The following is a 19,134-nucleotide window of genomic DNA, read 5'->3' on the forward strand; positions in this document are numbered from 1 at the left end:
TCCTCCCCCTCCTCCTCCCCCTCCTCCTCCCCCTCCTCCTCCCCTCCTCCTCCCCCCCACCACCTCCCCCCCCCACCTCCCCCCCCCCCCCACCCCCCCCCCACCTCCCCCCCCCCTCCTCCTCCCCCACCCCCCCCCCCACCTCCTCCCCCCACCACCACCCCCCCCTCCTCCACCCCCCCCTCCTCCCCCTCCCCTCCTACCTCCTCCTCCCCCCCCTCCTCCTCCACCCCCCCCCTCCACCACCCCCCACCACCTCCTCCTCCTCCCCCCTCCTCCTCCCCCCCCCACCACCTCCCCCTCCTCCTCCCCCCCTCCTCCTCCCCCCCACCTCCTCCCCCCCCTCCTCCTCCTCCCCTCCTCCTCCTCCTCCTCCTCCCCTCCACCTCCCCCTCCTCCCCCCCCCCACCACCTCCACCCCACCTCCCCCCCTCCTCCACCCCCACCTCCACCCCCTCCCACTCCCCCTCCTCCTCCCCCCTCCTCCTCCCCCCCCTCCTCCTCCCCCCCCCCCCCCACCTCCTCCCCCCCCTCCTCCTCCCCCCCCTCCTCCTCCCCCCCTCCACCACCCCCCCCTCCCTCCTCCCCCCCTCCTCCTCCCCCCCCCTCCTCCTCCCCACCTCCTCCCCCCCTCCTCCTCCCCTCCTCCCCCCCTCCTCCTCCACCTCCTCCTCCTCCTCCTCCTCCCCCCCCCTCCTCCTCCCCCCCCCCCTCCTCCTCCCCCCCCTCCTCCCCCCCCTCCTCTCCTCCTCCCCCCCCTCCTCCTCCTCCTCCTCCTCCTCCTCCCCCCTCCCTCCCCCCCCTCCTCCCCCCCCTCCTCCCCCCCCCCTCCTCCTCCCCCCCCTCCTCCTCCCCCCCCCTCCTCCTCCCCCCCCCCTCCTCCCCCCCCCCTCCTCCCCCCCCCCCTCCTCCCCCCCCCCTCCTCCTCCCCCCCCTCCTCCTCCCCCCCTCCTCCCCCCCTCCTCCTCCCCCTCCCCCCCTCCTCCTCCCCCCTCCCCCCCCCTCCTCCTCCCCCCCTCCCCCCCCTCCTCCTCCCCCCCCTCCCCCCCCTCCTCCTCCTCTCCCACACCCTCCTCCTCCCCCTCCTCCTCCCCCTCCTCCTCCCCTCCTCCTCCCCCTCCTCCTCCCCCTCCTCCTCCCCTCCTCCTCCCCCTCTCCTCCCCCTCCTACACCCTCCTCCTACACCCTCCTCCTACACCCTCCTCTCCCCCTCCTCCTCCGCCTCCTCCTCCGCCTCCTCCTCCGCCTCCTCCTCCGCCTCCTCCTCCTCCTCCTCTCTCCACACCCTCCTCCTCTCCCACACCCTCCTCCTCTCCCACACCCTCCTCCTCTCCCACACCCTCCTCCTCTCCCACACCCTCCTCCTCTCCCACACCCTCCTCCTCTCCCACACCCTCCTCCTCTCCCACACCCTCCTCTTCCTCCTCCTCTCCCACACCCTCCTCCTCCTCCTCCTCCTCCTCCTCCTCCTCCCCTCCCCCTCCCCCTCCTCCTCCTCCTCCTCCCCCTCCCCCTCCCCTCCCCCTCCTCCTCCTCCCCCTCCCCCTCCCTCCCCCTCCTCCTCCCCCTCCCCCTCCTCCTCCCCCACACCTCCTCCTCCCCCACACCCTCCTCCTCCTCCACACCCTCCTCCTCCTCTCCCACACCCTCCTCCTCCTCCTCCTCCCCCTCCTCCTCCCCCTCCTCTCCCCCTCCTCCTCCCCCTCCTCCTCCTCCTCCTCCTCCTCCTCCCCCTCCTCCTCCTCCTCCTCCTCCTCCTCCTCCTCCTCCTCCTCCTCCTCCTCCTCCTCCTCCTCCTCCTCCTCCTCCTCCTCCCCCTCCCCCTCCTCCTCCCCCTCCTCCTCCCCTCCTCCTCCCCCTCCTCCTCCTCCTCCTCCCCCTCCTCCTCCCCCTCCTCCTCCCCCCTCCTCCTCCCCTCCTCCCCCTCCTCCTCCCCTCCTCCTCCCCCTCCCCCTCCTCCTCCGCCTCCTCCTCCGCCTCCTCCTCCGCCTCCTCCTCCCCCTCCTCCCCCCTCCCCCTCCTCCTCCCCCTCCTCCTCCCCCTCCTCCTCCCCCTCCTCCTCCTCCGCCTCCTCCTCCGCCTCCTCCTCCTCCGCCTCCTCCTCCTCCTCCTCCTCCTCCTCCTCCTCCTCCTCCTCCTCCTCCTCCTCTCCCACACCCTCCTCCTCTCCCACACCCTCCTCCTCTCCCACACCCTCCTCCTCTCCCACACCCTCCTCTTCCTCCTCCTCTCCCACACCCTCCTCTTCCTCCTCCTCTCCCACACCCTCCTCCTCCTCCTCCTCTCCCACACCCTCCTCTTCCTCCTCCTTTCCCCTGACACTCCTCCTCCTCCCTCCCTCCCCCTCCGTGTACCCCCCTCCCACCACCTCCCTCTCCTCCCACCCCCTCCCCCTCCCTCTCCCTCTCCCCCACTCTCCCTCTCCCCCACTCTCCCTCCCACCCCCTCCCTCTCCCCACTCCCACCCCCTCCCTCTCCCCACTCCCACCCCCTCCCTCTCCCACTCCCACCCCCTCCCTCTCCCCACCTCCCTCTCCCCACCTCCCTCTCCCCACCTCCCTCTCCCCACCTCCCTCTCCCACCTCCCTCTCCCCCCCTCCCTCTCCCCCCCTCCCTCTCCCCCCTCCCTCTCCCCCCCTCCCTCTCCCCCCCTCCCTCTCCCCACCTCCCTCTCCCCACCTCCCTCTCCCCACCTCCCTCTCCCCACCTCCCTCTCCCCACCTCCCTCTCCCCCCCTCCCTCTCCCCCCCTCCCTCTCCCCAACTCCCCCTCCCTCTCCCCCCTCCCTCTCCCCCTCCCTCTCCCCCCACCTCCTCCCCCACCTCCCTCTCCCCACCTCCCCCTCCCCACCTCCCCCTCCCCACCTCCCCCTCCCTCTCCCGCCCTCCTCTCCCGCCCCTCCCTCTCCCGCCCCTCCCTCTCCCGCCCCTCCCTCTCCCGCCCCTCCCTCTCCCCCCCCCTCCCTCTCCCCCCCCCTCCTCTCCCCCCCCTCCCTCTCCCCCCCCTCCCTCTCCCCCCCCTCCCCCTCCCCCCCTCCCTCTCCCCCCCCCTCCCTCTCCCCCCCCTCCCTCTCCCCCTCCCCTCCCTCTCCCCCTCCCCTCCTCTCCCCCTCCCCTCCCTCTCCCCCTCCCCTCCCTCTCCCCCTCCCCTCCCTCTCCCCCTCCCCTCCCTCTCCCCCTCCCCTCCTCTCCCCCTCCCCTCCCTCTCCCCCTCCCCTCTCTCTCCCCCTCCCCTCTCTCTCCCCCTCCCCTCTCTCTCCCCTCTCTCTCCCGCCCTCCCCCGCCCTCTCTCTCCCTCCCCCCGCCCTCTCTCTCCCTCCCCCCGCCCTCTCTCTCCCTCCCCCCGCCCTCTCTCTCCCTCCCCCGCCCTCTCTCTCCCTCCCCCGCCCTCTCTCTCTCCCTCCCCCCGCCCTCTCTCTCTCCCTCCCCCCGCCCTCTCTCTCTCCCTCCCCCCGCCCTCTCTCTCTCCCTCCCCCCGCCCTCTCTCTCTCCCTCCCCCCGCCCTCTCTCTCTCCCTCCCCCCGCCCTCTCTCTCTCCCTCCCCCCGCCCTCTCTCTCTCCCTCCCCCCGCCCTCTCTCTCTCCCTCCCCCCGCCCTCTCTCTCTCCCTCCCCCCGCCCTCTCTCTCTCCCTCCCCCGCCTCTCTCTCTCTCCCTCCCCCTCTCTCTCGCCCCACGGTGCCATGGTCAGCTGGCTCATCCTGTCCACAGTCCATTCCCTCAACCGTACAGGGAGCAAGAATCTCATACCTGTTGCAGGTGTCTGTCCGGATAGATCTGAAAAGATACTGACGTGTCTGCGTCTACCACCTCCGCTGGCACCGCGTTCCAGGCACCCACCACTCTCTATGTAGAGAACTTTCCACACATATCTCCCATAAACGTTCGTCCTCTCATTCTGAACTCATGACCCCTAGTAATTGAGTCCCCCACTCTGGGGGGGAAAAAGCTTCTTGCTATCCACCCTGTCTATACCCTCATGATTTTGTAGACCTCAATCAGGTCCCCCCTAATCACCATCTTTCTCATGAAAATAATCCTAATCTACTCAACCTCTCTTCATAGCTAGCACCCTCCATACCAGGCAACATCCTGGTGAACCTCCACTGCACCCTGTCCAAAGCGTCCACGTCCTTTTGGTAATGTACACAGTACTCTAAATGTGGCTGAACCAAAGTCTCATACAACTGTACATGACCTGCCAACTCTTGTCCTCAATACCCCATCCGATGAAGGAAAGCATGCCGTATGCCTTCTTGACCACCCTAATGACCTGGCTTGCCACCTTCAGGGAACAATGGACCTGAACACCCAGATCTCTCTGTTCATCAATTTTCCCTAGGACTTTACCATTTACTGCATAGTTCACCCTTGAATTAGATCTTCCAAAATGCATCACCTCGCATTTGCCGGATTGAACTCCATCTGACATTTATCTGCCACACTCTTGAGTCTATTTATATTCTACTGTAATCTCTGACAGTCCCCTCACTTTCTGCTGCTCCACCAATCTTAGTGTCATCTGCAAACTTGCTGATCAGATGACCTACACTTTCCTCCAAATCATTTACGCATATCACAAACAACAGTGGTCCCAGCACAGAACCTTGTGGAACACCACTGGTCACAGGTGTCCAATTTGAGAAAATACTTTCTACCACTACTCTGTCTCCTGTTGCCTAGCCCATTTTTTTTGGTGTCCGTTGAGCGAGCACACCCTCGACCCCATGCGACTTGACTTTCTCCATCAGCCTGCCATGGGGAACCTTATCAAACGCCTTACTGAAGTCCATGTAAATGACGTCTCCAGCCTTTCCCTTTCAATCAACTTTGTCATGTCGTCAAAGAATTCTATAAAGTTGGTAAGACATGACCTTCCCTGCACAAAACCATGTTGCCTATCACTGATAAGCTGATGTGCTTCCAAATGGGAATAGATCCTATCCCTCAGTACCTTCTCCAGTCGCTTCCCAACCACTGACGTCAGTCTCACCGGTCGATAATTACCTGGATTATCTTTGCTACCCTTCTTGAACAAGGCGACAACATTAGCAAGTCTCCAGTCCTCCGGGACCTCACCCGTGTCTAAGGATGCTGCAAAGATATCTGTTAAGGCCCCGGCTACTTCCTGTCTCGCTTCCCTCAATAACCTGGGATAGATCCCCAACTTAATGCCTTTTAGGAGACCCAACACTTCCTCCTTCCTTGTGTCAACTTGACCTAGAGTAAGCAAATGTCTATCCCTCACATCACCATCTGTCATGTCCCTCCCTTCATCAATACCGATGCAAAGCATTCGTTAAGAATGTCACCCATTTTCTCTGACTCAGTGCATAACTTTCCTTCTTTGTCCTTAAGTGGGCCAATCCTTTCTCTAGTTACCCTCTTGCTCTTTATATATGAATAAAAGGCTTTGGGATTTTCCTTAACCATGCTTGCCAGCAATATCTCATGTCTTCTCTTCGCCCTCTTAATCCCTTGTTTCAGATGCGCTCGAAATTCCCCGTGTTCTTCCAAAGCTTCATCTCTCTCAAGTCGCCTCTAATCTATGCTTCCTTTTTCCTCTTGGCTAGTCTCACAATTTCACCTGTCGTCTATGGTTCCCGAATCTTGCCTTTTCTGTTCCTCATTTTCACAGGAACATGTCTCTCCTGCATACTAATCAACCGCTCTTTAAAAGCCTCCCACATATCAAATGTGGATTTACCTTCAAACATTTTCTCCCGATCTAAATTCCACAGATGCTACTGAACCTTGGTATAGTTGGCCTTCCCCCAGTTTAGAACTCTTCCTTTAGGACCACTCCCATCCTTGTCCATGAGTATTGTAAAACTTAGGGAATTGTGGTCGCTATTTCCAAAGTCGCCCCCTGCTGTAATTTCAACCACCAGGCAGGTTCATTCCCCAACACCAGGTCCAGTATGGCCCCTTGCCGAGTTGGACTACGCACACACTGCTCTAGAAAACCCTCCTGGACACACCTTACAAATTCTGCTCCATCTTGCCCCCTAGTTCTGAGTGAATCCCAGTCAATGTTGGGATAATTAAAATCTCCCATCACCACCACCCTGTTTCTCCAACACCTTTCCATTATCTGTTTACATATTTGTACCTCTATCTCACGCTCGCTGTAGGGAGGCCTGTAGTACAGCCCCAACATTGTTACTGCATCCTTCCTATTTCTGAGTTCTACCCATATTGCCTCAATGCTTGAGCCCTCCATGGGGCCCTCCTTCAGTACAGCTGTGATATGGTCTTCGACCAGTATTGCAACTAACATTAAATAGTAGACAGTAGATCACTGGAAAAGGAGGCTGAAGAATCAGTATGAGGAATGAAGAAATGGAAGAGGAACTGAACAGGTACTTTGTATCAGTCTTCATGGTGGAAAACACCAATCGCATACTAGAACTTTGAGAGTTAGGGGCAGTGGTGAATATAATAGCCGTAACTAAGGAAAAGGTGCTGGGGAAGCAGAAAAGTCTGAAGGTGGACCAATCACCCCTGGACCAGATGGACTGTACTGTAGACTTCTGAAGGAGATAGCTGAAGAAATTGTTGAGGCATTAGTGGTGATCTTTCAGGAATCAGTGGTGATAGGGAGGATCTTGGGGGTTTGGAAAATGGCTAAGGCAACACCCCTGCTTAAGAATTGAGAGAGACAAGAAGGGAAATTATAGGTCAGTTAGCCTGACGTCAATCATTGGTAAGATTTTAGAGTCCGTTCTTAAGGTTGAGATTGCAGAGACCTTGGAAGTAAATGACAAAATCGGGCTGATTCAGCATAGCTTCATCGAGGGGAAGTTATACCTGACAAATCTGTTAGAATTCTTTGAGTAGAAAGTGGGCAAGTTAGACAAAAGGGAGCCAGTGAATGGGATTTGTTTGGATTTCCAGAATGCTGTTGAGAAGGTATCAAATAAGATGAGAGCCCATAGTGTTTGGGCAAGTTACTGCCATGGATAGAGCATTGGCTGACTGGCAGAAGGCAGAGAGTGTAGATAAAGGGGTCTTTTACAGGATGGCAGCTGGTGACGAGTAGAGTCCCACAGGGATCAATGTTGGTACCACAACAGTTCATGTAATACATTGATGATATGGATGAAGCAACTGAGACATTTTTGCTGAGTTTACAGTTGGCACAGTGACAGATGGAGGGAGAGATAGCAGTGAGGAAGTTGCAGAAGGACTTGCATAGACTCTGAGAGTGGGCAAAGAAGTGGCAGACAGAACACTGTGTGGGACACTGTGAGGTTATGTGCTTTGGTAGGAAAAATGGAGGCATAGATTATTTTCTAAATGAGAAAGGGCATTTGAAGTCTGAAGCACAACTGTCCCTCGTTGCCTTTGAGAAGGTGGTAGTGAGTTTCCTTCTTGAACTGCTACAAGTACATTTGCTCGAGATAGATACAATGCCACTAGGGAGGGAATTTTGGATTTTGACCCAGCGTGTTATCAGCTGAGCCTGAACATTGTCCAGGTCAATCTGCACAAAACAACCCTTTTTTTACCCCTGGAATTAACATTATGAACGTTCTGAAAACCGCTGTTGTAAGCATATCTTAATAGGCTTAATAGACCAAAACTGTAAGCTTGTTCAAAGTCCTCTTCAGGTTAACATGCAGGTTCACTTGACAGTTAGGAATGTAAATGCAATGTTAGCATTCATTTCAAGAGGGCTAGAATACAAGTGCAGGAATGTACTGCTGAGGCTGTATATGGCTCTGGTCAGACCCTATTTGGAACATTGTGACCAATGTTTGGCTCCATATCGAAACAAGGAGTCTGCCACTTCTTTGCCCACTCACCTAGCCTGTCCAAGTCCTTCTGCAGCTTCCCCACTTCCTCACTACTATTTGTCCCTCCATCTGCTGACATTGGAGGGAGTCCAGAGGAAGTTGGCAAGAATCATTCTGAGTATGACGAGCTTGTCTTACGAGGAGTGGTTCAGGACTCTGGGTCTGTACTCGATGGAGTTTAGAAGGATGAGGGGAGAATGTGGAGAGGCCTGGAGAGACGTGGATGTGGGGAAGATGTTTCCATGAGTAGGAGAGACTTAAATCTTCGGGCACACCCTCAGAGTCGAATGGATAACCCTTTAGAACTGAGATGAGGAATTTCTTCAGCCGGTGGATGGTGAATCTGTGGAATTCGTTGTTGCGGAAGGCTGTGGAGGCCAAGTCATTGAGTCTGTTGAAGATATGAGTTGGATAGGCTCTTGGTTAGTAAGGGGATCAAGAGTTAGGGGGAGAAAGCGGGAGATTGGATGGTGGAGCAGAGAGTCAGTTGTAACTGCTAAAATATTGAGGCTGGGATTTCAGCAAAGGTAATGTTGAGGGGGGACGGTTAGATGCTCACTTGTCGGAGATGGTCATTATCTGTCACTTATATGGACGTTTTTTTTGAAAACTCTGTTGTGGATGTGGGCATCACTGGCTCGGCCAGCATTTATTATCTGTCCCTAGTTGCCCTTAGGAAGGTAGTGGTGAGCTGCCTTCTTGAACTGCTACAAGTACATTTGCTTTCGGTAGATACAATACGATTAGGGAGGGGATTTCTGAGAACGCTGTTGTAAGCATATCCTAGCTTAATAGACCAAAACTGTACGCTGTGCTCCTTGAGTGGTGTCACCAGTCTTGTGTGGAAAGATTTTCACTCCTCCCCTCCTTGAAATAAAGATTTGCACCTCACGTGCCTTCTAAAATACATGCTGTGCATAGAAGCTAAATTTTTGTGCTTCATGTACATGCCTCTTGCTGCGTTCTGCTGGGATCTTTTAAGAATCTAGAAAAGATTACAGCTGATACATCCATTTGGGCAGCACGGTGACTCAGTGGTTAGCTCTGCAGCCTCACAGCGCCAGGGGCCCGGGTTCGACTCCAGCCTCGGGTAACTGTCTGTGCGGAGTTTGCACATTCTCCCTGTGTCTGCATGGGTTTCCTCCATGTGCTCCAATTTCCTCCCACAGTCCAAAGATGTGCAGGCTAGGTGGATCGACCATGCTAAATCGCCGGTAGTGTTCAGGGGTGTGTGTGGGTTATAGGGGTGGGATGGGATGCTGCAAGGGGCGATGTGGACTTGTTGGTCCGACGGACCTGTTTCCACACTGTAGGGAACCGAATCTAATCTAATGTCTGCAGTCAACTCTTATAATCCTCCATGTTATCATCTAATTTAGTCTGAAGGGATGCCTGACAACTAATGAAGTGAGGGAACAGGTTTTATGTCTGTATTATTTGAGGATGAATTGATTGTGAGTTGGCTGTATAAATATGGGAGCTAGTAATTAGGGGTTGACGTTTATGGAGTATTTTTAAAAGAAATAAAGCTCTGATGGTACGATGTTGGGTTGGACTCTTTGCATACCTGGAATCCAATTCTTCAGGTCCAGGGAACCTATTAACTTAGTCTTCTCAGTTTTCCTCAATGTTTTCTTGAGGATTTCCTTCTCCCTTTCGCTCCCTACTTTTCGCCCATTGATTTTTTTTTGTATGTTTTCTACTGTGAAATCAGATAGAAAATATTGGTTCAAAGCTTGTGCCATGACCTTCATTTCCCATCATCAATTCCCCAGTCTCAACCTCTCATGAGCCATAATTCACTGTATTTACTCTTTTCCTTTTGATACACTTGTGGAAGCCTTTACTGGATTTATATTAATGTCTCCCTCATTATTACTTTGGTCATCTTTTGTTCACATCTGAAATAGTTTCAGTTCCACAATTTTCCAATCTTTCTTTCAATTTATACTATCTTTAACTTTGTTAGATAGCAACAGATGGCACCATGGTGCATTCTAGCTGTACATCCTTTCATTCTAAATTGACAATATCTTTGTTCAGAGTTATGAAATATCCCCTGAAACATCTGCCATTGCTTCTCTATGGTCTTACCTTTTAAACTATTTTCCCAGTTCAACTCTGCCTTTATACTCCTGAGTTATCGTCAATGAAAGTTAAAGATATTAAACAGTTTCAGACCAAATTCTCATCCTCATCCTTGATGTAAAATTCTACCACATCCTGATCATTCTTATCCAGAGAATCCTGTACTATGTTATGGTTGATGAGTTGTATCTCAAAACATACTACCAGGTCTAAAATATCTTAATCCCTGCTTGGTTCCAGTGGTACAGTTTTAAGACTCCGAATGCACTCTATGAATATATCCTGAGGGGTAGATAACTTCTCTTGACATCAAGGTGCCATTCAACCAAATATGACATCAAGGAGCCGTCGCAAAGCTGCAGTCAGTAAGAATCAGGTGAAAAACCCTCTGCTGGCTGGAACCTTACCATAAAGCAAGTGGTTGTGGTTATTGGAAGTCAGTTGCCCCAACTCCAAAGCATCACTGCGGGGGTTACGTAAATTTGTGCCCTGAGCTCAACCATCTTCAACTGTTTCATCAAATGCCAAATGCCATCCCTCCGTCAGAATGCCATACGTGGGGATGTTCTCAGTTGATTGTGCCATGTTCAGCACCACTCATAGCTCCTCAGATGCTGAAGTAGTCCATGTCCACGGAACATAAGTGATGAGAAGCAAGTGGTAGTTGTGCTGTGCAACTTACGGGCAATGAACGTCACCATTAAGGAGAATCTAACCATTACCCCATGACTTACACTCCTTTACTGCCAATATGCTGAGGCTTATCAGGTTTCCAGAAACTGAATTGGACCAAACTTATAATTATTGTGACGACAAGAGCAGGTCAGAGGTTAAGAATTCTGCAGTGAATAATGAGCCCCCTACCTACACAAAGCCTGTCCACCATCTATAAAGCCCAAGTCAGGAATGTAATATCCACTGGTCAGGACTGGTGCAGCTCCATCAACACTCAGGAAGCTTGAACCATATGGACAAAGCAGCCTGTTGGATTGGTACCCCACCCACCACCTTCAACATCTGTTCTATCATCAGTAATGTATAATTAGTGCCCCATGCAAGTTTCCCTCCAAGCCACACACACTATCCTGACTCGGAACTATATCGCTGTTCATTAATAGTCATTGAGTTAAGATTCTGGAGCTTCTTTCTGAACAGCACTACTCTAGGGACTGCAGTTATTCAAGAAGGCAGCTCACCACCACCTTCTCCAGGGTAATTGGGCTTAGCCAGCAACATCCACATCCCGTGAATAAAAAAGAATCTTCCAGGCTATCTGTGCCAATTGGATTCACAGTTTATGGTAACATCTTTCTTACAAGATCCCATTACTTCTTGGTCTATCGACTGTATGCTATCCTGGACTGTATCTTCTGTCAGGGGATCTATGAATCTGAAACTGTCACAGCTGTGACTTCTTTCCTTTGCTGTTCCTTATCTCTACCCAAACTGATTGCCTATTTTGCCTGGGAGCCAGTTGGCTGGTTTGTAATTCAGAGTGATACCAACAGCCTGGGATCCGACACTGTCTGAAGTTAATGAAGGAATCTTCTTCTCAACCTCTCTCCTCATCTGAGGTGCGGTAACCTTCAATTTAAACCACCTCCAGTTATATCTCTCGACTGTGAGAGCAGACCTGTGGTCTCATCTGGGACTATAGTGACTTTGAATCTCCAAACCAAGATAATTTCTCACCAATGTATTGATCTCATCTTTGACACAAGACAAAAAAACAAACAAATTAAACCCAATGAGATGAATTTTGGATCACTGGATTACATGGCATAATTGGACAACGAAATGCACTATTGTTAAAATAATTAGGAATTCAACCAGAAAGGCCACTAATGTGAATCCTGGATCTGTGTATCATTTGAAATTATTTAATTGGATAGTTTCAGTATTTGGCCACAAGATGGAGAAATCTGCTGAGGTGATGTACCCAGAAGATAGAAAGATGATAGAAATGTTTGGAGAGATATGGGCCAAGCACAGGCAGGTGGAACTAGTTCAGTTTGGGATTGTGATCAGCAAAGGCTGGTTGGACCAAAGGATCTGTTTTCATGCTGTATGACTCTATGAAACTCAAGCTTAATTGTCCGAAACTCACATTCAGACATATCTAACCTTGATCATAATCTTACAGAAAGATAGCCGACTTTATCCCTCAGAGTTGCAGACTCTTCAATTTTACATCCTCAAAGACATTTAGCAGGAATAGCATGGATTATAGAGTGAGTTGAGTAGATTGGTTCATTATTAATTCTTAACTAAATTTGATTTATTTTACATTTTTAGACAACATCAGGTGAAGATGTGCGTGATTTCACCAAGGTGCTGAAAAATAACTTCAGATCAAAGAAATACTTTGCCAAACATCCTCGCTTGGGTTATTTACCACTACAAACAGTCCTAGAAGGTGAGAACCTTGAGATGTAAGTTTATTGATGTGAGATTTACTAATGTATCAATGCCCATTTGGGAGTTGACAAATATTGCAGCATTATTCGCTCTGCAGCTGAGCAGGAGAGTGAGGTTGTCCATTTGCGCCGATATCAGAAGTACACAATACAAGAACAAGAGGGGCTTAACTGATATCATTGGTCCTCTCGCCTTCAAAACAGTGTAGTTACTCAGAGTGCATCTGCTGTGGACTTGTTGATACTGTCACTAACGTGCAACCTTCCTTGATATCTTTCTCTGTCCTCCAGTTCTGTCTTTTAAAAACTACAATCAATTACCCTCTCCTTAAAAGGAAAGAACCTTTGGCTGAACAGAGAACAAAGAACAGTACAGGCCCTTCGGCCCACGATGTTGTGCCGACCTATTATCCCACTCAGATCAAACTACCCTGCATACCCTTCATTTTACTATCCTTCATGTGCCTATCCAAGAGTCGTTTAAAAGTCTTGAAATGTATCTGACTGCACTACCACTGCTAGCAGCGCATTCCACACACCCGCCACTCTCTGTGTAAAGAACCTACCTCTGACATCTCCCCTATTCCTTCCTCCAGTCACCTTAAAATTTCTCCCCCTCGTAATAGTCATTTCTGCCCTGGGAAACAAAATCTGACTATCCACTCCAGCTATGCCTCTCATCATCTTGCATACCTCTATCAAGTCACCTCTCATTCTTCTTTGCTCCAATGGAAAAAGTCCTCGCCCCCTCAATGTTTCATCATAAGACCTGCCGTCCATTCCATGCAGCATCCTGCTAAATCTCCTCTACACCCTCTCTAAAGCTTCCACATCCTTCCTATAATGAAGCAACCAGAATTGAACTCAATGTTCCAAGCGCTGCTCCATCCCCACAAACTAATGCTCGATTCCAAATCCCTTTTCTCTTGATGCTTTAAATTCAATGCTGTCTTTCGTGTAATTTCATATTTGAATTCACTGGTCCTGAGCCGCTCGCGGCGATGTGCCCCCGCGGTCCTGCTACAGTGCTTTGAGATGGAAACAAACATGACTGATGAAGGTCCACCAGTTGATGTAGTACGTTTAGATTTCAAAAAAGCATTTGATAAATTACAACTCATAAGGTGACTCAAAAGAAAGCAGCCCATGAGTTCAAGGGTAGTATATTAGGATGGACAGAGGACTGCATCGCAAACAGAAGTAGAGAAGGGGCAGCAGGATGGTAACTTATAACTGGTGTCCGGCCACAGGGTCCCTGCTGCGGAGGCCGTACACCTAATGTTCCCTGGGTTGATTTTGGAAATGGAGGAGGGGATTGCCATGCTTAGGAATGTTGGGCGGATGGGATTTATAAGATTGAAAGAAATCTTATTTTTTCAGCATTTAAGATTCTTAAGAGGCTTGATAGTGTATATCCGTAGAGAATGCTCCCATTTGTGAAATATTTTATGACCACAGAGGCCACATTTTCATATTGGTTGCCTGTTAATTCAGGGGAAGAATTACTTCTTTCAGGTGGTAGCAATCTATTCAACACTTTAGCAGAGAAGGTTTTCGAGGTAATGCCATCAATTATATGCTAGGCTGAGATGGCCAGTTTAATTTTCAAATCAAGAAACAACAATAATGAGAAAAGGGTAGTTTTCACAGTGGAAGCTACTTCAAGGATCCCCTTATCCCTGTATTCTTTAGTAATGAATTAAATACATCACTACCACACCATCACTACCATTACAGAAGTAGTAGTAGACAATCTAATGGAGTGAAAGCAGATTAGACTCTTTGCCCTGATGGTTTACTTTCTATGATTCCAAACAAAGGAGCTTCAGAGTTGGTGTATGCATTGATTGTAATTTCTGAAAAAGGTTTCGATTCTCAAGAAGCATCTGAGGGCTGGAAAACTGCCGATGTGACATCCCTATTTAAAAAGGAGAAAGGCAAATTGTTGGAAATATGTGGCAATCAACTGTGAAGAAAATAATAGCAGGACATTTGGAAAATCAGAATCTAATCAAACAGAATCACCATAGCCTGACGAAAGAGAAATTATGTCTGGCTAATTTGTTTGGGTTTTTGGAGGAAGTCCCAACCAGAATTAGTAGAGGAAAACCAGTAAATGTGTTGTATTTGGACTTTGAGCAAGCATTTGAGAATGTACTCAAAAGTAATAAGCTAAGAGCTGAGGTTTTGAAGGTAGTATATTGCTATGGATCAGTATGCTTTGCATGGCCAGGAAGGAGAGATCACATCTACAGTGAAATGCACCAAGTGAATAGATATTTTGGGGAATTTGGTGGCCATGTGGTAAGTCAGTGCAGAGGGTAAGAGGTGCTATTTGCTTGCTTTTTTTGCCTGATAGTTGGTAAGCTTTTTTTTTGAGACAGGGCAAATTGAAGCCAGAAGCGGGGACCCAGAAGGTGAACCCGGTTCATTGGTTGGTGATAGCTACTGGTTTAAGAATCTATTATCGGTAACTTTCAGATTGAAAGTAAATCGGAGAAATATATACAGGCTACAAACTAATGTTTTGAAATCAAATTAAGATATAAGTAATTGAAATGGAGATTACATGCAGGCAAGGAAGGAGCTCAAAAATGGTCTGAGGAGAGCCAGGAGGGGGCACGAGAAAGGCTTGGCAGAAGGAATCCGGGAAAACACAAAGGCATTTTACACTTACGTGAGGAATAAGAGAATGGTCAAAGAAAGAGTAGGGCCGATCAGGGATAGCATAGGGAACTTGTGTGTGGAGCCTGAGGAGGTAGGGGAAGCCCTAAATGAGTTTTTTGCTTCTGTCTTTACGAAAGAAACGACCTGTGTAGTGAATGAAACCTTTGAAGAGCAGGTGTGCATGCTGGAACGGATAGAGATAGAGGAAGCTGATGTACTGAAAATTTTGTCAAACATTAAGATTGACAAGTCGCCAGGCCCGGATCAGATTTGTCCTCGGCTGCTTTGGGAAGCGAGAAATGCAATTGCTTCGCCACTTGCGAAGATCTTTGCATCCTCGCTCTCCACTGGAGTCGTACCTGAGGACTGGAGAGAGGCAAATGTAATTCCTCTCTTCAAGAAAGGAAATAGGGAAATCCCCGGCAATTATAGACCGGTAAGTCTCACGTCTGTCGTCTGCAAGGTGTTAGAAAGGATTCTGAGGGATAAGATTTATGACCATCTGGAAGAGCATGGCTTGATCAAATACAGTCAACACGGCTTTGTGAGGGGTAGGTCATGCCTTACAAACCTTATTGAGTTTTTTGAGGATGTGACTAGTAAGGTTGATGAGGGTCAAGCTGTGGATGTGGTGTATATGGACTTCAGTAAGGCATTTGATAAGGTTCCCCATGGAAGGCTCATTCAGAAGGTCAGGAGGAATGGGATACAGGGGAACTTAGCTGCTTGGATACAGAATTGGCTGGCCAACAGAAGACAGCGAGTGGTAGTAGAAGGAAAATATTCTGCCTGGAAGTCAGTGGTGAGTGGGGTTCCACAGGGCTCTGTCCTTGGGCCTCTACTGTTTGTAATTTTTATTAATGACTTGGACGAGGGAATTGAAGGATGGGTCAGCAAGTTTGCAGACGACACAAAGGTCGGAGGTGTCGTTGACAGTGTAGAGGGCTGTTGTAGGCTGCAGCGGGACATTGACAGGATGCAGAGATGGGCTGAGAGGTGGCAGATGGAGTTCAACCTGGATAAATGCGAGGTGATGCATTTTGGAAGGTCGAATTTGAAAGCTGAGTACAGGATTAAGGATAGGATTCTTGGCAGCGTGGAGGAACAGAGGGATCTTGGTGTGCAGATACATAGATCCCTTAAAATGGCCACCCAAGTGGACAGGGTTGTTAAGAAAGCATATGGTGTTTTGGCTTTCATTAACAGGGGGATTGAGTTTAAGAGTCGTGAGATCTTGTTGCAGCTCTATAAAACTTTGGTTAGACCGCACTTGGAATACTGCGTCCAGTTCTGGGCGCCCTATTATAGGAAAGATGTGGATGCTTTGGAGAGGGTTCAGAGGAGGTTTACCAGGATGCTGCCTGGACTGGAGGGCTTATCTTATGAAGAGAGGTTGACTGAGCTCGGTCTCTTTTCATTGGAGAAAAGGAGGAGGAGAGGGGACCTAATTGAGGTATACAAGATAATGAGAGGCATAGATAGAGTCGATAGCCAGAGACTATTTCCCAGGGCAGAAATGGCTAGCACGAGGGGTCATAGTTTTAAGCTGGTTGGTGGAAAGTATAGAGGGGATGTCAGAGGCAGGTTCTTTACGCAGAGAGTTGTGAGAGCATGGAATGCGTTGCCGGCAGCAGTTGTGGAAGCAAGGTCATTGGGGTCATTTAAGAGACTGCTGGACATGCATATGGTCACAGAAATTTGAGGGTGCATCCATGAGGATCAATGGTCGGCACAACATTGTGGGCTGAAGGGCCTGTTCTGTGCTGTACTGTTCTATGTTCTATGTTCTATGTAGATGCCGGGCCAATGATGATTTAAACCTACATGACGGGGGAGTGGTCAGACACCATACTCCAGCTCAGGGTTGATGAACTGGAATCTCAGTTTCGACCAATCAACAAATCATGCGGGGGAGAGTTACCAGGGAATGCTCTGTTTCCGGAGGCAGTCACACACCTTAGATTAACTACCTGAAGCTCGGTCAGTGGCCAGGGACGTGAGACTGTGACTAAGAACAGGGCAGGTGGAAGGATCCAGGATGTCGTGCAGAAGGAACCTTGGCCTTTGATCTTATCGAACAGGTTTGAGATTCTTTCTTCCTGTGTGGATGAGAGGTCAGGGTATATGGAAGATGAGTAAACTGACTATAGCACGGTGGTACAGGGGGACATTCAAGAGGGGATAAAAAGTGAAATGTAGTTATAATCAGAGGTAGTATAGTTAGGAGAATGAACATTGTTGGTTGTGACTAGGATCGAGAGTCTCGAAAGTAGTGTTGCCTGCCTGGCGCCCAGGTTTAGGATATTCCGTCTTGGCTACCAAGGAATTTGAAGTGGGAGGTGTAGAAATCCAGCTATCGTGGTGGACACAGGTACCATTGATATGGAAGAAAGAGGAAAGAGGTTCTGCTGAGGGATTACGAGCACTGAGGTGCTGAGTGAGAAGGCAGAACCAAAAGGTAATAATCTCGGGATTCTTATCTGAGCAATTTGGCACGGTGTGAACAAAACTGAAGATGTAAATGCATTGTTCAAATGATGGCATGGCAGAAATGTGTTTGAATTCATGGGACATTGGCATTGGTATGGGGAAGGAGGGAGTTGTTCCGGTGGCATAGGCTTGATGAGAATCATATTGGGACAAATATCCTGGCAAAAGACATAGCTAGGTCTGGGGTAGGGCATCAAAGTGAAAAGTGTGGAGCGGGTGAGTCCAGTTGCATGGAAAATTATGGAAAAAGTTAGAAGCTAGTAAGTGCTCAGCAAAGTTTCCAGAGCAAGTAATAGGACAAAAAGTATGGAAATAGTCAGGAGTCTCATTTCAGGTGCAGCAGATAAGAAGGGTGGCCGTAAATGCCAGACTGAAGGTCTTTTATTTAATTGTAGGGAGTGTATAAAACAAAGTGAATGAGTTTGTGGTGCAGATGGAAATTGACAGATGTATTGTTCTGGGTATCACAGACATGTGGTTGTAAGGGGATAAGTGTTGGGAACTAAATATCCAATGATACATGTCCTATAGAAAGAACAGACAAATGGACAGAGATGCCAGGGTTGGCTTGTGAGTAAGAAATGGGGCAGCGCTGAAGGAACCACAGGTCTTGAGCTTGTTTATTAATGACTTGGAGGAAGAGGTGAATGTGCTGTGGCTAAATTTTTAGATGACTCAAAAATATTTGGAAAGACAAGGCATGGAACAGAAACAGAGATTTACCAGGATGTTACTTGGATTGGAATGTATTAGCTTTCAGGAGGGCTTGGTGGAAATGTTGTATAATAATAAATGTAATGAGATCAACCATGATCTCACCGAATGGTGGAGGAAATTCAATGGGCCAAATGACTTGTTGAGTGAGTCTTGTTGTTTGACAATGAATTCGTAAAGGTGTTTGTTTTTGTCTCTTGGATGAGATGTAAAAATGAAATGTGTACGCTTCCTTTTCATCTGGCAATAAATAATCGTTCTGAACGATTTCCATTGACTAGTGGCAATCTGACAAGCATCACGATGTAAAGAGATTCTTAGCTTCTTTTTAATTGTAAAGTTATTCTCTGGAATTAATTAAGCATATATTATTTGCATCTCAGGAATTATATTCATCACTGCATCTCAAAAAGTACTCTGTTGTATGATAACAGCATTTTAAAGAACACTCTTCAATGGTTGTGATTTTCAGTTGCCATAACACACATTAAATTACATTGTTGGCCAATCTGTCCATGATTATTTCATTGTCTTACATTTCAAACAGACGAGGAAATATTAGTGATGCAATGAAGAGTTTGATGATAAAATATAATTACTGTTACGGTTTCCTCTTGGACGAAATATTCTCATCAAATTGACTGGTCAAGGAAATGGGACACTGACTGTGAGTACTTTGAGTGTTTAAGTGATTCCTAAAATGAAAATTATGACCTTGATTTCTCTTGCATGCAGATATGAAGAGACTATTTTAAAAATCCTCTCGGTTCGTGGTTCAGGCATAAAGGTGTCACATGTATATTTATGTATATACATGTACATGTGTAATCTGAAAAGAAAATGACGATAAATCACTTGTTACAAGGTGAGAATGAGTTATCCAGATAGTAAGAACTGCCAAAGTTGGTGTCTGAGATAACACATTGTGGAGCTGGGGGAAAGCAGGCAGCATCAGAGGCTCA

General features: G+C 49.3%; 1 long non-coding RNA gene across 27 annotated transcripts in view; it reads left to right on the forward strand.

The window, feature by feature from the left end:
* Nucleotides 1-19,134, forward strand: part of LOC132207559 (uncharacterized) — a 264,950-nt gene that overhangs the window by 47,211 nt on the left and 198,605 nt on the right. For all 27 annotated transcript variants that reach the window (XR_009443567.1, XR_009443568.1, XR_009443562.1 and 24 more), the window contains one exon: nt 12,180-12,300. This is a non-coding gene — a long non-coding RNA (uncharacterized LOC132207559). The remainder of the gene's footprint in view (nt 1-12,179; nt 12,301-19,134) is intronic.

Source organism: Stegostoma tigrinum, unplaced genomic scaffold (assembly GCF_030684315.1).
Source record: "Stegostoma tigrinum isolate sSteTig4 unplaced genomic scaffold, sSteTig4.hap1 scaffold_100, whole genome shotgun sequence".
NCBI classification, from domain to species: Eukaryota; Metazoa; Chordata; class Chondrichthyes; order Orectolobiformes; family Stegostomatidae; genus Stegostoma; species Stegostoma tigrinum.